Source organism: Bos mutus, chromosome 15 (genome assembly GCF_027580195.1).
Source record: "Bos mutus isolate GX-2022 chromosome 15, NWIPB_WYAK_1.1, whole genome shotgun sequence".
NCBI classification, from domain to species: domain Eukaryota; kingdom Metazoa; phylum Chordata; class Mammalia; order Artiodactyla; family Bovidae; genus Bos; species Bos mutus.
The window spans coordinates 18577266-18585575 of record NC_091631.1 but is presented as its reverse complement, the minus strand read 5'-3'; positions in this window follow the sequence as shown (position 1 = coordinate 18585575).

Sequence of the window (8310 nt, the reverse complement as noted above, 5' to 3'; positions counted from 1 at the left end):
AAGCTGCTGCATAATTTTGCAAAGCTCACTGTCTGAACTGTAAAACCAAGGTCCTAATTCAATACTACCCATGATTGGACAAACTCTTGAACAATAATTTGTTCAAATAGTAAGTACCTAGCACTGAGTGAGTTAATATATGACAGGAAATGTCATTGACAGTAACACAGACATATCCTTGAAGATATATGCTACACTAATAATTACCAAGCTCTTCGTATTAGAAATCTTTTTTAAAATTTTCTTGGCTGCATCTTGTGGCTCCCAGGTTCTTAGTTCCCCGACAAAGTATTAAACCCATGCTCTCTGCTGTGGAAGCTCAAAGTTCTAACCACTGGACTGCTAGGGAATTCCCCAATTAGAAATATTATGTAACAAAATAAAGGTGATCAAAATATGGCAGTACATTTGTTGCTGCTCAGTTTTTTAGTCATATCCAACTCTTTGTGACCCCATGGACTGCAGCATGCCAGGCTTCCCTGTCCTTCACTGTCTCACTATCTTATGAGCTCAAACTCATGTCCATTGAATTGGTGATGCCATTCAACCATCTCATCCTCTGTCGTCCCCTTCTCCTCTTGCAATAAATAAATATGTCTTAAGGTCATCTCTCACATATATCACTTATATTGAGTACATGTACTGCAAAGTTTTCACTATGCAATGATGATATGATTTTAAGATGAGTCTTGCAAAGTATTCTTTTTTATTAAGATATAACTCACATATGGAAAATTTATCCTTAAAGCATACAATTCAATAATTTTTAGTATATTCATGGGAATTCCCTGGCAGTCCAATGGCTGATACCTTGCCCTTTCACTGCTGAGTGCCAGGGTTCAATCCCTGGTTGGAGAACTAAGATGCCATAAGCCATGTGGCTTGGGCATAAGTAAATAACCAGAATGAGAAGTGAGTTTTTGTAATTAATTAATTCACTTATTCCTGACTGCCTTGGGTCTTTGTTGCTGCGCAGGCTTTCTCCAGTTGCAGTGAGCGGGCTACTCTCTGGTCGCGGTGCTTGGGCTGCTTGCTGTGGTGGCTTCTCGTTGCACAGAACGGGCTCCAGGGCTCTCTGGCTCAGTAGTTGCAGCTCACAGGCTCTAGAGAGATGGCTCAGTAGTTGTGGTGTATGGGCTTAGTTGCCCACAACATGTGGGGTCTTCCTGGACCAGAGATCAAACCTGTGTCCCCTGAAGTGGCAGGCAGATTCTTAATGACAGGACCACCAGAGAAGTCCTGCAAGTGACCATCTTCATTTACTGAAATGTCAGCAACAGTCTTTGTCCACACATCCCTGAAGCAGTGACGATAATTTGATATCTGCAGTATCTTGATATCCCAGGAAAAAAGCAGCTAAGTGGCAACAAATTGAGGGTACTGCTCAAGGCTCTCAGGTACAATTGTAGTCAGCACAAGGTTCCTAAACCTTAAATGTAAGCCTCACTGATGTTCTATTCTAGCAGTTTCTAAATCTAGCAACATTATGAAATCATTTAGGAAGCTTATTGCCAAATGCAAAAGAGATGGAAAATTTTTGTACACATCTTACAAGCAATTATTAAATTATATAGTCTTTGGCTTTCCAGGCACCAATTTATAACAGGCTGCTGCCAAATTACAACTGAAAAGGCCAAAGGAACTTAAAAACACGAAAAAAAGTCTGCATCATTAAGTAGATAGGATCCAAATTCTCTGAACTTAAAAAAAAAAAATTCTCAGTATTGAACAAGACTAGACTAAAGACAAACATGCCAGAGATGACAGTCAACTTCCCTTCCAGAAAAACCAGGATGTTGGTATGGTAAGTAAATAGAGGAGAGCTTGGCAGAATCCAACTATCAACCTCTAATTCAGTGGAATAAAGAAGTGGCAGAAAGGGAGTTCTTGGTGGCCCAGCAGTTAGGACTCGGCACTTCCACCGCTGTGGCCCAGTGTCCAACCCCTGCTCAGGGAACTGGGATCCACAAGCCACAAGACTCTACCAAAGGTGGGGGTGGGGGGAAATGGCAGAAAGAAGAATGTCACAAGACTTCAGGGGAGAAGTCCAACTTAAAGCCACACTTAAAAGGCCTTTAAAAGCCACAGGAATTGGAAGGCCTCAAGGCAAGCACATGCATACCAAACATAAGCCAGCAGGTGAGGCGGCATTTCCCCACTTAGGAGCAAGTTGCAGCAGGAAAGACACAGAACACAGCCACACCGACTATACAGAATGGTAGTTGGGCCAAATAAGAAGTTAGAAAGCTGACCTTGGTAGTGTGATTTCACCAGACATGAGAAGGAAACACCCAGGATGTTGGATTATGAGCACAGACATGCAAACTGACACCAAAATCTCTCCTGCTTGACTGGAGAGGATGTACTCAACAATAAGACAGTGTACAGTGTGGAGATCCAAGGAGGCTCTCTTTCCTTTGTTTTTAAGCAAATATTAGAGTTGAATACGGAGAAGGCAATGGCACCCCACTCCAGTACTCTTACCTGGAAAATCCCATGGATGGAGGAGCCTGGTAGGCTGTAGTCCATGGGGTCGCTAGGAGTCGGACACAACTGAGCGAATTCCCTTTCACTTTTCACTTTCATGGATTGGAGAAGGAAATAGCAACCCATTCCACTGTTCTTGCCTGGAGGATCCCAGGGATGGGGGAGCCTGGTGGGCTTCCGTCTATGGGGTCACACAGAGTCGGACACGACTGAAGCGACTTAGCAGCAGCAGCAGCAGCAGACTTGAATAAATCTCTTTTCTTTCAGGAATGAAAAAATACTGAAAAACTCAAAATGGAACCTATGGGACAATTCTGCAATGTAAATGAGAGAACTGACTAGCAAAGAGCGATCTATTTTTCAATCCTAATCCCCCAAATATTCAGAGTGCTTACTGTGTGCCAAACACTGCTCTAGGCACTTGAGGATATTATGTCAATGAATCTTGTTCACATGGAGCTTATACTGGGGGAGAAAGAAGAGACAGATACCAAACAGAGATTTTTAAAAGTTCAGTTCAGTTCAGTTCAGTCACTCAGTTGTGTCCGACTCTTCGCGACCCCATGAATCGCAGCACGCCAGGCCTCCCTGTCCATCACCAACTCCCAGAGTTCACTCAGACTCATGTCCATCAAGTCAGTGATGCCATCCAGCCATCTCATCCTCTGTCGTCCCCTTCTCCTCCTGCCCCCAATCCCTCCCAGCATCAAAGTCTTTTCCAATGAGTCAACTCTTCACATGAGGTGGCCAAAGTACTGGAGTTTCAGCTTTAGCATCATTCCTTCCAAAGAAATCCCAGGGCTGATCTCCTTCAGAATGGACTGGTTGGATCTCCTTGCAGTCCAAGGGACTCTCAAGAATCTTCTCCAACACCACAGTTCAAAAGCATCAATTCTTTGGCGCTCAGCCTTCTTCACAGTCCAACTCTCACATCCATACATGACCACTGGAAAAACCATAGCCTTGACTAGACAGACCTTTGTTGGCAAAGTAATGTCTCTGCTTTTGAATATGCTATCTAGGTTGCACATAACTTTCCTTCCAAGGAGTAAGCGTCTTTTAATTTCATGGCTGCAGTCACCATCTGCAGTGATTTTGGAGCCCCCAAAAATAAAGTCTGACACTGTTTCCACTGTTTCCCCATCTATTTGCCATGAAGTGATGGGACCGGATGCCATGATCTTCATTTTCTGAATGTTGAGCTTTAAGCCAACTTTTTCACTCTCCACTTTCACTTTCATCAAGAGGCTTCTGAGTTCCTCTTCACTTTCTGCCATAAGGGTGGTGTCATCTGCATATCTGAGGTTATTGATATTTCTCCCAGCAATCTTGATTCCAGCTTGTGCTTCTTCCAGTCCAGCATTTCTCATGATGTACTCTGCATGTAAGTTAAATAAGTAGGGTGACAATATATAGCCTTGACATACTCCTTTTCCTATTTGGAACCAGTCTGTTGTTCCATGTCCAATTCTTTTTTTTTTTCCATGTCCAATTCTAACTGTTGCTTCCTGACCTGCATACAGATTTCTCAAGAGGCAGGTCAGGTGGTCTGGTATTCCCATCTCTTTCAGAATTTCCCATAGTTTATTGTGATCCACACAGTCAAAGGCTTTGGCATAGTCAATAAAGCAGAAATAGATGTTTTTCTGGAACTCTCTTGCTTTTTCCATGATCCAGCGGATGTTGGCAATTTGATCTCTGGTTCCTCTGCCTTTTCTAAAACCAGCTTGAACATCAGGAAGTTCACAGTTCACATATTGCTGAAGCCTGGCTTGGAGAATTTTGAGCATTACTTTACTAGCGTGTAAGATGAGTGCAATTGTGCAGTAGTTTGACCATTCTTTGGCATTGCCTTTCTTTGGGATTGGAATGAAAACTGACCTTTTCCAGTCCTGAGGCCACTGCTTAGTTTTCCAAATTTGCTGGCATATTGGATGCAGCACTTTCACAGCATCGTCTTTCAGGATTTGAAATAGCTCAACTGGAATTCCATCACCTCCACTAGCTTTGAGCAAACAAAAAAGTTAGTGTACATATTGGAGGGGCTTCCAAGGTGGCTCAGTGGTAAAGAATGCGCCAGTCAATGCAGGAAACACAGGAGATGCGGGTTCAATTCCTGGGTTGGCAAGATCCCCTGAAGAAGGAAATGGCAACCCACTCCAGAATTCTTGCTTGGAAAATTCCATGGACAGAAGAGCCTGGCAGGGTACAGTCCATGGGGTCATAAAGAGTAAGACAAACTGAGTGACTAAGCACAGCATAGTAATCCAGGCAAGAGATGATAATGATTCAGGCCAGAGTAGCAGGAATGGAAGCGATGGGACATGGTCATATTCTGGATATAGTTTGAAAATAGAGCCAACAGATTACCCAAAAAATTGGGTAATAGAGCTATGGTTTTTCCAGTAGTCATTTATGGATGTGAGAGTTGGACTATAAGGAAAGCTGAGCACCGAAGAATTGGTACTTTCTAACTGTGGTGCTGGAGAAGTCTCTTGAGAGTCCCTTGGACTGCAAGGAGATCAAACCAGTCAATCCTAAAGGAAATCAGCCCTGAGTATTCATTGGAAAGACTGACGCTAAAGCTGAAGCTCCAATACTCTGGCCTTGTGATGAGAAGAGCTGACTCATTGGAAAAGCCCCTGGTGCTGGGAAAGATTGAGGGGAAGAGGAGAAAGGAGCGACAGAGGATGAGGTGGTTGGATGGCATCATGGACTCAATGGACATGCGTTTGAGCAAACTTCGAGATACTGAAGGATAGGCAAGCCTGGTATACTGCAGTCCATGGGGTCACAAAGAGTCAGACACTATTTAGCAGCTGAACAACAACAACCATAGTGGTCAAGGATGACTTCAAGATTTTTGGCCTGAGCTACTAGAGAGCTGAGGTTGTTATTAACCTAGCCGGAGAAAGTCTGCACAGAAGAGATTTTGAGTGGAAACATCAGGAGTCTGGTTTTGAACTTCTTAAGTTTGGGATGCTTATTGGACATCCAAGTGGAGGTGTAAAGCTGGCAGCCAGATAAATGAGGCTGCAGTTTTAATGAAATGTTTACAATAGAGATAAAATTTGGGAAGCCTTCAAATAGTTTTTAAAAACAAGAGACTGGGACTTCCCTGGTGGTCCAGTGGCTGAAACTGGGCTCCCAATGTAGGGAGCCTGGGTTTGATCCCAGGTTGGAGAACTACATCCCGTATGCTGCAATCAAGAGTTCGAATGCCACACCTAAAGATCAGGAGCTCTGAAACGAAGACTTGGCACAGCCAAATATATAAATAAATATTAAAAAAATAATAGTACTTCTGAGGTAGGTACTATTAAAAAAATAATAAAACCTGAGACTGGCTGATGGAGTGAATGATAGAGAAGAGGACAAAGGTCTGACAGACCTTAGGACACCTGAACATTATTAGTAGTCAGGGAAAAGAGGGTATCAGAGGAAAGGAGACCGAGGAATAACAAGCAGCGAGACAGGGGAAATATTCAGTGTCGTGGCCTGGAAACCAAGCAGTCAGCTTTAGAAATTGTGTATCAGATCCTTTCTAGAAAACAGAAGGAACAAATCTTTCTGTTTTCTATGCCCTCCTCCTCATTTCCCCAACCACTTGGTCACTGAAAATGGGAGTGAATATGAGAGGGATACAATTCCTAAAACACAGAGAGTCTACTACAGCAAATTGGGGGAGAGTGAGCCTTGGTTAAGAATGAGCCTGAAGTCTGATTTAGCTAAAATTTGAGGTGAAAATTTAAAAATTCCACTTTCCATGTTTTAATAGTGACGTGTTAGTTGCTCAGTTGTGTCCAACTCTTTGAGACCCCGTGGAGCCCGCCAGGCTCCTGTGTCCATGGGATTCTCCAGGCAAGAATACTGGAGTAGGTGGCCATGTCCTCCTCCAGGGGGTCTTCCTGACCCAGGAATCAAACCTGGATCTCCCTCATTGCAGTCAGATTCTTTACCATTTGAGCTACCAGGGAAGCCCAAATAATTGTGGAAAATGGCACTAAATTGCTATCTCAATAACAAAGGTTTTTCAAAAACTCCAACAGATTTTTATTCATCATTTTTTTTTACATTTCTAGTTTCCATTGCTAGAGAAAACAGTAGTGCTGGTTATTTGTTTTGAGGTGATTTGGTGTGGTGTGGTGTGTGTGTTTATACAGGATTGCACCAGAACAGTTCTGTCTCCTATCTCTTAATTGGTTTAGACAAGTTAGACCAAGTGAAGTTTTCCCATATGCCAAACATAATATTGACTTGACACATTACTATGAAAAATAATCAATAAAAATGAAATAACAAAATCAGTAACAATCATTTTAAAGGGATGGGTGAAATTTCATGTCAGAAACTGTGATACTTCTAGATATGATATGAAAGACATTTTTAATGTTTTTCTTTAACTATAGGTTCCTAAACATTAAATTTAAAAGCATGAGGCTGACATTTTTAAAACCTGTGTATTTTAATGAGGATAATCATTACTATATAAGACATATTCTGTCTGCCTAATACAACAGACACTGAAAAAAATCTAAGCAGTTAAGATATGCCCTGGACAGTTTTCCTAACTTTGTTAGGCAATCAAGATGTGTGTGCTGAAATAATTAGGCAGTATCACTATAACGGGGCCATAAACAGTAATGTATTTGATAAATGCCATGCATCTGTAGAAAGGAATGTAGTGTGCTCAATTGCTCAGTCCTGTCTAACTCTTTTCGACCCCATGGACTGTAGCCTGCCAGGCTCCTCTGTCCACTGGGGATTCTCCATGCAAGAATACTGGAGTGGTTGCCATGCCCTCCTCCAGGGAATCTTCCCAACCCAGGGATTGCATTGTGGGGAGATTCTTTACCCTCTGAGCTACCAGGGAAGCCCAAGAAAATGAGTGGGTAGTCTATCCCTTCTCCAGGGGAACTTGATTCTTTACCAGCTGAGCTATCCAGGAAGCCCGAGAAGAGAAGGAATATATCAATGTAGCCTGGAAATATCTGTCCAGCAATGAAAGTGGAATTTGAATTAGGCCTCCAAAATGTGTAAAATGTGGACAAGTAAAAAAAGAGCATTTCACCAGATAATTCTTTGAAATGTTATATAAATCACCAAAGTAGTCACTGAGGTCACCTGCCTTTTTCAAAAGATGCAATATTAGTGTTTGTCAAGATTTGTTTTCACAAATAGGATGAGCGTTTTATCTACCACGTAGTGAGGATGGACTTGTGCATTCAGTTACACGGTATGGGGTAGATTACAGCTAATTGCTCTGCTGGGTACCTGAAATCCCTCCTAAATGGTATCTTATCTCTGTGAGCAACAGTCAACAGAGAAATGACAAAGGAAATTTCTTGAACAGTGGCGAGACTGGGTTTTACTGCCACCAGGGGGAGAGAGCTCATAAAAAAGGCCAATCCTGGCACCAGTTTCTAAATCGTAGGAGCCCGTGTCTAACCTACTCAACTGGGGTGCCCAGGGTCGCAGTTTCTCGGCAAGTGTTTTTTGATATAACCATATGTATGTATTCTTCTAAGCATTTTGAAGGAACCACGTGTCGGAGCCTTTTCCAATAAGCTAACTCCCATATAAAAACTATTCTGATTTAATAATCTGTTCACACGGGCACCCTCCTTCTGAAAAGATATTTATGTGTGCCAAAGGTTTAAAATGATTGCTAAATCCCCAAATTTCGGGAGTAAAATGGGGGCGCAAGAATTTGGCAACTAAATTATTGGTCTCAGACCACTCACCTGAGGTACCCCAGCACTGGGTCCCTGGATTTCCTGTTCTCAACTTCCCCTTAACAGCCCCCCATTCCCTTCTTTCCTA